This window comes from Lampetra fluviatilis, chromosome 43 (genome assembly GCF_964198595.1).
Source record: "Lampetra fluviatilis chromosome 43, kcLamFluv1.1, whole genome shotgun sequence".
Lineage (NCBI taxonomy): Eukaryota > Metazoa > Chordata > Hyperoartia > Petromyzontiformes > Petromyzontidae > Lampetra > Lampetra fluviatilis.
In genome coordinates this window covers 5,775,052-5,788,356 of record NC_136317.1, presented here as the reverse complement: position 1 = coordinate 5,788,356, position 13,305 = coordinate 5,775,052, and the positions used below count along the sequence as shown (strand labels likewise).

The window sequence follows — 13,305 nt, the reverse complement described above, 5'->3', positions numbered from 1 at the left end:
ATACACCGCACCGGTTACTAATTTGAGGCCGAGCCGACCTAGGGGAGCCCCAGGACCGGTTCAGAAAATCGTCACTGGCGTTGTCGGTGAGCGGGAATCGAACTTCGTAGCGCAGTGAAGCGATAAACGCTACATGACCGCTCCCCACAGCAGCAGCAACAACCACTCAACTCACCCAACTCACTCCACTCACCAACTCACCCAACTCACCCAACTCACCAACTCACTCCACTCACCAACTCACTCCACTCACTCCACGCGCTCCACTCACCAACTCACTCCACTCACCAACTCACTCAACTCACTCCACTCACCCAACTCACTCCACTCACCAACTCACTCAACTCACTCCACGCGCTCCACTCACCAACTCACTCCACTCACTCCACTCACCAACTCACTCTACTCACTCCACTCACCAACTCACTCCACTCACTCCACTCACTCCACTCACCAACTCACCAACTCACTCCACTCACTCCACTCACCAACTCACTCCACTCACCAACTCACTCCACTGACCAACTCACCCAACTCACTCCACTCACTCCACTCACCAACTCACTCCACTCACCAACTCACTCCACTCACCAACTCACTCCACTCACTCCACTCACCAACTCACTCCACTCACTCCACTCACCAACTCACCCCACTCACCAACTCACCCAACTCACTCCACTCACCAACTCACTCCACTCACCAACTCACTCCACTCACCAACTCACTCCACTCACCAACTCATTCCACTCACCAACTCACCAACTCACTCCACTCACCAACTCATTCCACTCACTCCACTCAGCAACTCACTCCACTCACCAACTCACTCCACTCACTCCACTCACTCCACTCACCAACTCACTCCACTCACTCCACTCACCAACTCACTCCACTCACTCCACTCATTCCACTCACCAACTCACTCCACTCACCAACTCACCAACTCACTCCACTCACCAACTCACTCCACTCACCAACTCACCAACTCACTCCACTCACCCAACTCACCAACTCACCAACTCACTCCACTCACCAACTCACTCACCCAACTCACTCACCAACTCACTCCACTCACCTAACTCACTCACCAACTCACTCCACTCACCAACTCACTCCACTCACCCAACTCACTCCACTCACTCAACTCACTCAACTCACCAACTCACTCCACTCACCAACTCACTCACCCAACTCACTCACCAACTCACTCCACTCACCCAACTCACTCACCAACTCACTCCACTCACTCCACTCACCAACTCACTTTACTCACCAACTCACTCCACTCACCCAACTCACTCCACTCACTCAACTCACCAACTCACCCAACTCACTCCACTCACCAACTCACCAACTCACCCAACTCACTCCACTCACTCAACTCACCAACTCACCCAACTCACTGCACTCACCAACTCACTCCACTCACCAACTCACTCCACTCCCCCAACTCACTCCACTCACCAACTCACTCCACTCCCCCAACTCACTCCACTCACCAACTCACCAACTCACCCAACTCACTCCACTCACTCAACTCACCAACTCACCCAACTCACTCCACTCACCAACTCACTCCACTCACCAACTCACTCCACTCACCAACTCACTCCACTCACCCAACTCACTCCACTCACCAACTCACTCCACTCACTCCACTCACCAACTCACCGAACTCACTCCACTCACCAACTCACTCCACTCACCAACTCACTCCACTCACCAACTCACCAACTCACTCCACTCACCAACTCACCAACTCACTCCACTCACCAACTCACTCCACTCACCCAGCTCACCAACTCACTCCACTCACCAACTCACTCACCCAACTCACTCACCAACTCACTCCACTCACTCAACTCACCAACTCACTTCACTCACTCAACTCACCAACTCACCCAACTCACTCCACTCACCAACTCACTCCACTCACCCAACTCACTCAACTCACCAACTCACTCCACTCACCCAACTCACTCAACTCACCAACTCACCCAACTCACTCCACTCACCAACTCACTCCACTCACCAACTCACTCAACTCACCAACTCACTCCACTCACCAACTCACTCAACTCACCAACTCACTCCACTCACCAACTCACTCCACTCACCAACTCACCAACTCACTCCACTCACCAACTCACTCCACTCACCAACTCACCAACTCACTCCACTCACCAACTCACTCCACTCACCAACTCACTCCACTCACTCAACTCACCAACTCACTTCACTCACTCAACTCACCAACTCATAACACTCACCAACTCACCAACTCACTCCACTCACCAACTCACTCCACTCACCAACTCACCAACTCACTCCACTCACCAACTCACTCCACTCACCAACTCACCAACTCACTCCACTCACCAACTCACTCCACTCACCAACTCACCCAACTCACCAACTCACTCCACTCACCAACTCACTCACCCAACTCACCAACTCACTCCACTCACCCAACTCACCAACTCACTCCACTCACCAACTCACTCACCCAACTAACCAACTCACTCCACTCACTCCACTCACCAACTCACTCCACTCACCAACTCACTTCACTCACCAACTCACTCCACTCACCCAACTCACTCCACTCACCCAACTCACTCCACTCACCAACTCACTCCACTCACCCACTCACTCCACTCACCAACTCACTCACCAACTCACCAACTCACTTCACTCACTCCACTCACCAACTCACTCCACTCACTCCACTCACCAACTCACCCAACTCACTCCACTCACCCAAGTCAATCAGTCTCTGACCTACTGCGTCTTAAACGTTGCTGTTTGTTGCTGGCCGCTTGGGCGTGTTTCAACATTTGGGGCACGGTGCTCAGTTGTAGACGGCTTGATGGTGGTGGGGAGAGGGGGGGAACGAGGGTTCTTCATCCAGCAGTGGATATATCATAGCTGACGACGGTGATGGCGATGACATGTTGATGATGCAATGGTCCCCATTCGTTGCTTCGAGGTTGGTGGCGTTGTTTGACTTTGTCTGTCTCGGCCGTCGAACAAACACTGCAGGTCACCGCATCATCGCGCACCGCTTCCAAACGCGCTTCCGCGGCCGTCTGGAACGTGCTCGGTTCCTTCCGATGTCAGCAGGCCACCGGAAGCTGTGTCGCGTGTTTAAATCATCTCGATCCAAAATTAAATTCTTTACCACTGTTTTTTTTATGTGTTAGTTTGCCCCCCACCACCACCCCGCCCCGCACCTATGATGAGCACGGTTTGCTACGTACGGCGCGAAAGAAATTCGACAGAGTGCCATAAGGGGCGTCCATAAATGACGTCACGCACCTGTGGGGGGGGGGGGGGGTTCAGACATTTGTGACGATGTGTGACGAGGGGGGGGGGGGGGCGTTTGAGAAATGTGACGTCACATCAAAATGCGCAACTTTAAATATAGACAACACGTTCTACTTAATTAAATAGACTTTTTAATACATGTTTTCTCCTACAACATCAGTGTAGCGCCACATTAAATACGCACTACAATGACAATAGTTTAAAGTGATTTGAAGCATATTTTACTTTTTAAAATGGAAATATGGTTTTGGGGGGGGCACAGCTTTGTGACGTCATATTTGAGGGGGGGTCTGACTTTTTGTGACGCCGTGTGACGAAGGGGGGGGGGGTAAAAAATCTTCCAAAATCGCGTGACGTCATTTATGGACGGCCCCATACGTCTGTGAGTAACAACAGCAGGAGTAGATGGTTGCTTGCAGTCCCGTAGGGGGTAGAGCCCCCCCCAAACTCAGGTTAAGAGTCGCACCCCCCCCCCCACACTTCAAAATTTTCCATCAAAAAAATGTTGGCACACAATCTAAACACTCATGGGGGGCCGTGACAACTTCTCATCGCACGATTGGGGGGGGGGGGGGGCAGAGCGTAATGCAGGCGAGAGACAGCAGCAGTGTCCGGTCACATCGCTCACTCGCTCTGTTTTATTTACGATGCAGAAGAAACGGGAAGATGATCGGTGTAGTCGGCACTTTGCTTCGTTCATCATTTCGTCTTTTTAAATCCTTTATATTAAGTTCGCTTGCTTGCTTAGGACCGTGAAAATCTTTCGGTCGTTTTTTAACCCACTTCCCGTGATCCAATCGAGCTGATATTTTCCACACAGACTCGTTGTGCGTGACAATGCATTTTCGTGAAAAAAATTTCCAAAATTTTACACTGTTTAGGGAATTTTTTAAAAAATATTTAATTACCAATTGCTTAATGCTGCCAGACAATCATCTGACCCATAGGTGGCAGCCATCTCAAGCCAGAGGACGAGAGGACTCTAGACGCCCCGATGCCACGCATATAAAGGATTTATAGCGAAAAACTTTGTTTTTACGGGTTAATTTTTTTGTTTTTTTTTCAATGCTTTGCTTTATGTGCCCCACCCCCCCCCCGTTTTAATGAAATATTTCACGAAAGATTTCACGCTCTGCTCTCCTCCTTCATAACCTTTTTAGGTTCGCAGAATATAAAGTAGTTGTCGTGCTGAAGTGCCCGTGCTTAATGTGCGTGTTTCGACGATTTACCTTCTCAAACAAAAAGAAAATCTGCCCGCGTCTCGCAATAACCCCAAGAAAGGCGATCAGGCGATGACATGTTGATGATGCAATGGTCCCCATTCGTTGCTTCGAGGTTGGTGGCGTTGTTTGACTTTGTCTGTCTCGGCCGTCGAACAAACACTGCAGGTCACCGCATCATCGCGCACCGCTTCCAAACGCGCTTCCGCGGCCGTCTGGAACGTGCTCGGTTCCTTCCGATGTCAGCAGGCCACCGGAAGCTGTGTCGCGTGTTTAAATCATCTCGATCCAAAATTAAATTCTTTACCACTGTTTTTTTTATGTGTTAGTTTGCCCCCCACCACCACCCCGCCCCGCACCTATGATGAGCACGGTTTGCTACGTACGGCGCGAAAGAAATTCGACAGAGTGCCATAAGGGGCGTCCATAAATGACGTCACGCACCTGTGGGGGGGGGGGGGGGTTCAGACATTTGTGACGATGTGTGACGAGGGGGGGGGGGGGGCGTTTGAGAAATGTGACGTCACATCAAAATGCGCAACTTTAAATATAGACAACACGTTCTACTTAATTAAATAGACTTTTTAATACATGTTTTCTCCTACAACATCAGTGTAGCGCCACATTAAATACGCACTACAATGACAATAGTTTAAAGTGATTTGAAGCATATTTTACTTTTTAAAATGGAAATATGGTTTTGGGGGGGGCACAGCTTTGTGACGTCATATTTGAGGGGGGGTCTGACTTTTTGTGACGCCGTGTGACGAAGGGGGGGGGGGGTAAAAAATCTTCCAAAATCGCGTGACGTCATTTATGGACGGCCCCATACGTCTGTGAGTAACAACAGCAGGAGTAGATGGTTGCTTGCAGTCCCGTAGGGGGCAGAGCCCCCCCCAAACTCAGGTTAAGAGTCGCACCCCCCCCCCCACACTTCAAAATTTTCCATCAAAAAAATGTTGGCACACAATCTAAACACTCATGGGGGGCCGTGACAACTTCTCATCGCACGATTGGGGGGGGGGGGGGCAGAGCGTAATGCAGGCGAGAGACAGCAGCAGTGTCCGGTCACATCGCTCACTCGCTCTGTTTTATTTACGATGCAGAAGAAACGGGAAGATGATCGGTGTAGTCGGCACTTTGCTTCGTTCATCATTTCGTCTTTTTAAATCATTTATATTAAGTTCGCTTGCTTGCTTAGGACCGTGAAAATCTTTCGGTCGTTTTTTAACCCACTTCCCGTGATCCAATCGAGCTGATATTTTCCACACAGACTCGTTGTGCGTGACAATGCATTTTCGTGAAAAAAATTTCCAAAATTTTACACTGTTTAGGGAATTTTTTAAAAAATATTTAATTACCAATTGCTTAATGCTGCCAGACAATCATCTGACCCATAGGTGGCAGCCATCTCAAGCCAGAGGACGAGAGGACTCTAGACGCCCCGATGCCACGCATATAAAGGATTTATAGCGAAAAACTTTGTTTTTACGGGTTAATTTTTTTGTTTTTTTTTCAATGCTTTGCTTTATGTGCCCCACCCCCCCCCCCCCGTTTTAATGAAATATTTCACGAAAGATTTCACGCTCTGCTCTCCTCCTTCATAACCTTTTTAGGTTCGCAGAATATAAAGTAGTTGTCGTGCTGAAGTGCCCGTGCTTAATGTGCGTGTTTCGACGATTTACCTTCTCAAACAAAAAGAAAATCTGCCCGCGTCTCGCAATAACCCCAAGAAAGGCGATCAGGCGATGACATGTTGATGATGCAATGGTCCCCATTCGTTGCTTCGAGGTTGGTGGCGTTGTTTGACTTTGTCTGTCTCGGCCGTCGAACAAACACTGCAGGTCACCGCATCATCGCGCACCGCTTCCAAACGCGCTTCCGCGGCCGTCTGGAACGTGCTCGGTTCCTTCCGATGTCAGCAGGCCACCGGAAGCTGTGTCGCGTGTTTAAATCATCTCGATCCAAAATTAAATTCTTTACCACTGTTTTTTTTATGTGTTAGTTTGCCCCCCACCACCACCCCGCCCCGCACCTATGATGAGCACGGTTTGCTACGTACGGCGCGAAAGAAATTCGACAGAGTGCCATAAGGGGCGTCCATAAATGACGTCACGCACCTGTGGGGGGGGGGGGGTTCAGACATTTGTGACGATGTGTGACGAGGGGGGGGGGGGGGCGTTTGAGAAATGTGACGTCACATCAAAATGCGCAACTTTAAATATAGACAACACGTTCTACTTAATTAAATAGACTTTTTAATACATGTTTTCTCCTACAACATCAGTGTAGCGCCACATTAAATACGCACTACAATGACAATAGTTTAAAGTGATTTGAAGAATATTTTACTTTTTAAAATGGAAATATGGTTTTGGGGGGGGCACAGCTTTGTGACGTCATATTTGAGGGGGGGTCTGACTTTTTGTGACGCCGTGTGACGAAGGGGGGGGGGGTAAAAAATCTTCCAAAATCGCGTGACGTCATTTATGGACGGCCCCATACGTCTGTGAGTAACAACAGCAGGAGTAGATGGTTGCTTGCAGTCCCGTAGGGGGCAGAGCCCCCCCCAAACTCAGGTTAAGAGTCGCACCCCCCCCCCCCACACTTCAAAATTTTCCATCAAAAAAATGTTGGCACACAATCTAAACACTCATGGGGGGCCGTGACAACTTCTCATCGCACGATTGGGGGGGGGGGGGGCAGAGCGTAATGCAGGCGAGAGACAGCAGCAGTGTCCGGTCACATCGCTCACTCGCTCTGTTTTATTTACGATGCAGAAGAAACGGGAAGATGATCGGTGTAGTCGGCACTTTGCTTCGTTCATCATTTCGTCTTTTTAAATCCTTTATATTAAGTTCGCTTGCTTGCTTAGGACCGTGAAAATCTTTCGGTCGTTTTTTAACCCACTTCCCGTGATCCAATCGAGCTGATATTTTCCACACAGACTCGTTGTGCGTGACAATGCATTTTCGTGAAAAAAATTTCCAAAATTTTACACTGTTTAGGGAATTTTTTAAAAAATATTTAATTACCAATTGCTTAATGCTGCCAGACAATCATCTGACCCATAGGTGGCAGCCATCTCAAGCCAGAGGACGAGAGGACTCTAGACGCCCCGATGCCACGCATATAAAGGATTTATAGCGAAAAACTTTGTTTTTACGGGTTAATTTTTTTGTTTTTTTTTCAATGCTTTGCTTTATGTGCCCCACCCCCCCCCCCCCGTTTTAATGAAATATTTCACGAAAGATTTCACGCTCTGCTCTCCTCCTTCATAACCTTTTTAGGTTCGCAGAATATAAAGTAGTTGTCGTGCTGAAGTGCCCGTGCTTAATGTGCGTGTTTCGACGATTTACCTTCTCAAACAAAAAGAAAATCTGCCCGCGTCTCGCAATAACCCCAAGAAAGGCGATCAGGCACTCCCCAGGTAAAAACGAACCACCACTGCCTGAGTTTAACAACATCGGGCTGGTTGTACCCCTATTCTTAGGTTTTTTCGGTAAAGTCACGTAGGTAAAAAAATCAAAATTAATAAAAGTAAAATAAAATAAAATGTAATAAAAATCACGACGTTTCGGAGGCAACACAAGCTTCCGTCTTCAGGTGGAACCGTCACAGCACGCTTGCTGTAATCGTTGTACCACACCCCCACGACTCCCCCATGCATCTCCTCTTCACATGCAGGCGAGGCTGGTTAGGTTTGCGTTGGGGAGCTTTCGAACTTGTGGCCAATCAGACGCGCTCGCCTTGGCAGTGTCGCACCCCCGCATCATTCTCGGACTCTCCCTCCCCCATCGCTTTTTGTGTGCAACTCTCTCCATCTCCTCCGGCTCTCGCCTCGCTCGCCCTTCCCCCTTGCATCTCTCTCTCTCATCTCTCTCTCTCCTTAAACTCTCTCTCTCCTCTCTCTCTCTCCCCTGCCCGCCCGCCCGCTCCGCGCGTTCACGATGGCGCTAGCGGCGACGCAGCCACTCGCTTCGTGAGTGGCAGCGCGACTCAGCGAACGAAGAAACGAAGGAAGAAGCGAACGAACTTAAAGGGACCCCCAGGGGGGGGGGGGGGGGGGGGGGGCGAGAGCAGCTGAACGACGACGACTCATTCGCCCGCGTCTTTTGTCGACGAACGTGCAACATCGCCGTCGTCCGTAACCCTCTTCATCTTCCTATCAGACAAACTTACCACCGCCACCACCGCCATCATCATCGTAGTCGTAGTAGTCGGCACCGTGAACGTCCTCGCAACCATCAAGCAAACCGGCTCGCCAGCGAGCAACTTGGCCGCGTTCACCTTGGCGGCGACTGCGTGTTGAGTAGCGTTGGATATCCCACCGTCACCGTCACCCACGTTTGGATAAAAGTGTCGCGTACAAGAGCGGGGTAAGCGTTGTGTGTCTGTCCGTCTGTCTGCGTGGCCACAAAGACAAAGGTGCCCCGCGTAGCCTGTAACAGACTGTTGGGGCAAGAGCCTTTGGCGAGCGGCACCTCTGTGCAGGCCGGCACGGCGCACGGGAGGGGGGTGGGGTGGACTGCACCGCGTCCCGGCCGTCTTTGTTTCCCCAGTGGCGATGTTTTAACTACACACTCAGTTGAGGCCGAGGCGACCTAGGGGAGCCCCAGGACCGGTTCAGACAATTGTCAGAACGGTTTGGGCCGTGAGCGGGAATCGAACTCGGGGTGGCCAGGTTCGTAGTGTAGCATATTCTTAGGTTTTTTCGGTAAAGTCACGTAGGTAAAAATTTTAAATAAAAATTAATAAAAGTAAAATAAAAATCACGACGTTTCGGAGGCAACACAAGCTTCCTAGTGTAGCGCTAACCGCTGCACCACCGCTCCTCGAGACGGCGAGTGGGTGACCAGAACCACGCCCGGCCGCCTTTGTCTCCCCAGTGATGTTTACACACCGTGACAGGTCACTTTCGTTTAAGCGAAGCCTGGGACCGGTTCAAGATATTCCTAATCGATGTTTGGCTGTGGAATCGAACTCGATTGTCCCAGTGGGCTAACCGCTGTGCCACCGCTCCACGCACTATTGACTGAACACACACCACGTACTTTAAGATAACGATCTACAAACGTGTGCATGACAAAGCAGATGGTTGTTGTTAATGATGATGTTGTGATTCTACGGATTGTAAGGTTAATTGATATGAGTTTGGGCGTCACGGTGGCTAGGAGATGTTAACTACCTCGCCTGGTATGCAGGAGGTCGTGGGTTCGATCCCGGCCCTGACGCCTGCTGCTGTGTATTTGGAGTTTGTGGTGTCTCTCTCCCTGTGGTGAGATGTTAACCACCTCGCCTGGTATGCAGGAGGTCGTGGGTTCGATCCCGGCCCTGACGCCTGCTGCTGTATATTTGGAGTTTGTGGTGTCTCTCTCCCTGTGGTGAGATGTTAACCACCTCGCCTGGTATGCAGGAGGTCGTGGGTTCGATCCCGGCCCTGACGCCTGCTGCTGTATATTTGGAGTTTGTGGTGTCTATCTCCCTGTGGTGAGATGTTAACCACCTCGCCTGGTATGCAGGAGGTCGTGGGTTCGATCCCGGCCCTGACGCCTGCTGCTGTGTATTTGGAGTTTGTGGTGTCTATCTCCCTGTGGTGAGATGTTAACCACCTCGCCTGGTATGCAGGAGGTCGTGGGTTCGATCCCGGCCCTGACGCCTGCTGCTGTATATTTGGAGTCTGTGGTGTCTCTCTCCCTGTGGTGAGATGTTAACCACCTCGCCTGGTATGCAGGAGGTCGTGGGTTCGATCCCGGCCCTGACGCCTGCTGCTGTGTATTTGGAGTTTGTGGTGTCTATCTCCCTGTGGTGAGATGTTAACCACCTCGCCTGGTATGCAGGAGGTCGTGGGTTCGATCCCGGCCCTGACGCCTGCTGCTGTATATTTGGAGTTTGTGGTGTCTCTCTCCCTGTGGTGAGATGTTAACCACCTCGCCTGGTATGCAGGAGGTCGTGGGTTCGATCCCGGCCCTGACGCCTGCTGCTGTGTATTTGGAGTTTGTGGTGTCTATCTCCCTGTGGTGAGATGTTAACCACCTCGCCTGGTATGCAGGAGGTCGTGGGTTCGATCCCGGCCCTGACGCCTGCTGCTGTATATTTGGAGTTTGTGGTGTCTCTCTCTCTCTCCACGTGTACGCGTGGATTTATCCCTCCATGGCTGCCATGAACGTCCACATGATGACAATCCACCTCTCGTTGAGCTATCATTTGTGGCCTGGTCGCTTCTGAAAAAGAGCTAAAGAGCTCAGGGGGCCTTACCTGATAAAATAAAAGTTATAGTCTTTAGATTTCTGTATGCATTGTTATGATCGAGTAGAGCAGTCTACGTTCTGCGTTCAGACCGTGATCTCCAAAAGTTTTACCTTGCACAGGTGATGATTGGGGAATGTGATTGATCCTTTGAATGGTGTGATTAAAGATTTTAAATGTAATTCAATGAGTTCGTTTGTGTATCATCGAAATACACAGTCGGATAATCAATCGCCCCACAAAATGGTTAATTTGCACGCATTGATTATTTTTAGATCGTGTTTGTTGCGACGCGCCTGTGAAATGTGACACGGATTTTAAAGATCCGTGATATTAGATTATGTATGCGTGATTTAAAAAAAAAATATTGTTATTATTTCAGACAGTGATCCGCACAAGAGTACCTCGAAAGAGCGAGTGCTTGTTACCGGCGGTTCTGTGGATTGTATGCGATTCGTGTTGTGTGGGCATTGACTTCAACGCGTGTCTAATGATTGCACACATCATCGGGATGTTGTAGATGTCGTGATGGTCTGGATTGTAAGTGATGTGGATTGTAGCGCCTGCGTGTGATTATTTGACACAATGCTTCCATTGAAGACACGTGCAAAGAATAGAATTGCCTCGCAGCATCGGTGCCTTCGTGTATTTACTGCGGACGTAACTTTAAAGACAACCAAGAGAGTGTATTGTGCTGCGCCTATGTGTTTGAGAAGCGGGGGGTCATTGCCCGAAACGTCGCCTATTGCGCATAGGCGACCGTTCATTTCACGACCACAGTTGCTGTTATCGAAGAATGTTGAGTTTGTTGTTATCTGTGGTTCTTCACCGCTGCCAATGGCAGCAGCAAGCAGCATCGCCAATTTGAGTGCAGGATGTTCAAGCCATGTTGACATACTCTCTCTCGTCTTGACGAGTGTACGCGGTTTGAATTATCGCGCTAATGAGACTAATAAACTGCGTGCAATATAATACACACACACACGTACGCTTAGACAATGATTGATGCTGTAAAGAGGATATTTAGGTGTGTAGACGATTGTTGCTGCTGCTGCTGCACAATCGCTTTGATTGCAAACGATCACGGGCTGTGTGAACGTTGGCGTGAGATTAGTTGGACAGGGCTTTCGCGTGAGCTCAAATTTTTTTTATTTTTGTTAAAAACATTTTTCGCTCTCAATAATGGCCACGTTCAGCGTTCGTGCTTTGCTTGGAGGCAATTGTTGTAACCGCACAAGGCGAAGTACAAACGATCAGTGATTCCATTTCGGAGTTTCGCCAGGCAGGCCCCCGATGCGAGGACATAATTCGTTGTTGTATATTTGAGTATCTATTTTGGGGGGGGGGGGGGGGGTGTGGGGGACGAACGGTGGCGCAGTGGTTAGCGCACTGGCCTATCAACCCGGGCTGTTTTTTTCCCGAGTTCGACCCCGTGTCACGGCTGCTTATATCCCTGAAGCCCTCTCTCGTGGCCAGCGGTCGGTTCCTCCACCGTGGCATTTTCCTCCCTGGACGTATTGCCATCGTACGCAAGAATTGAAGTGGCGAGCGATGTACGAAACGGTCCTGGGTCCTCACCCCCCCCCCACCTCCTTCACCAAACCGCACTGACCAGCGTGGTGAAGTATGGTCAAACAACCAACCACCATGGCCGAAACGACGCAAGCAGGTATTCGTTCAGCAGTGGATTGACAGAGGCAGCTGTTTGTTATTAATATGGCACACGTGTGTGTGTGTGTGATTTAGTTGCATGTTGATGTCAAATAACATTTCAATACCGTAAGTTGACATTGTACGTTTGCGGGGTAGTCCAGATGTCGTGTGACTCTCATATGATTCTCCAAAAACGCGATATTAATTTTTTAAAGTAAGGTTTATTTAAAACAGAAACGAATCTCCAATGGGAAAAAAAATGTTAGCGGTCAATTAACTGGGGGGGGTCACAAGACATCTGGACCCCACCCTGTACTGTGTAACCTTAACAAGCTAATGTCTCGACGTTGACCCAAGGAAGCCTCGCTGGGTCTCGTGACGTCTTCTCAGCAGGGCCCCGCGTGTGGTTTCTTGGAAAGCTGGGCACCACGGACACACACACAGCACAACACTTTTACTGTTGCCGTTTGTGTTTTCTCGTCAAAAGACAGACGGTGGATGTAGGCAGTGGACAGTCACTGGGCCCATTAATCAATTAAACATGTCCCTGATGCCTAAACACGAGCTCAGGTTGCATGCATACCGTGAGCTCCATCACCCACCCCACGCCCCGTATCTCATTGCTCACTTCAGTACCAAGCCCTTGTTGATTACAATGGTGACAGTCACCCACGTGTGTCGTGAGGTTCACTTGAATACACGCAGCAATTCTTGCAGTGCCTCCCCCCTCTCCTCTCCGAGCCTCTTTGACGGCTTGCGTGAATTGGTACGGGATGATTAGCGTCGTTTTATTTGTGCGGAGGTGTGGTGGGGAGTTTTGTTTGTTTTTAATTTTTGGAACCACAATTGCTGA

At 49.8% G+C, this 13,305-nt stretch overlaps 1 protein-coding gene across 1 annotated transcript in view; it reads left to right on the top strand.

Annotated features, from left to right (window-relative positions):
- Nucleotides 1-8,320: 8,320 nt before the first annotated feature.
- The window catches only part of LOC144946912 (FERM, ARHGEF and pleckstrin domain-containing protein 1-like), a 97,114-nt gene continuing 92,129 nt past the window's right edge, over nt 8,321-13,305 (top strand). The window contains exon 1 of the mRNA XM_078875980.1: nt 8,321-8,929. The gene's annotated coding sequence lies outside the window, so the exon portion shown is untranslated. The remainder of the gene's footprint in view (nt 8,930-13,305) is intronic.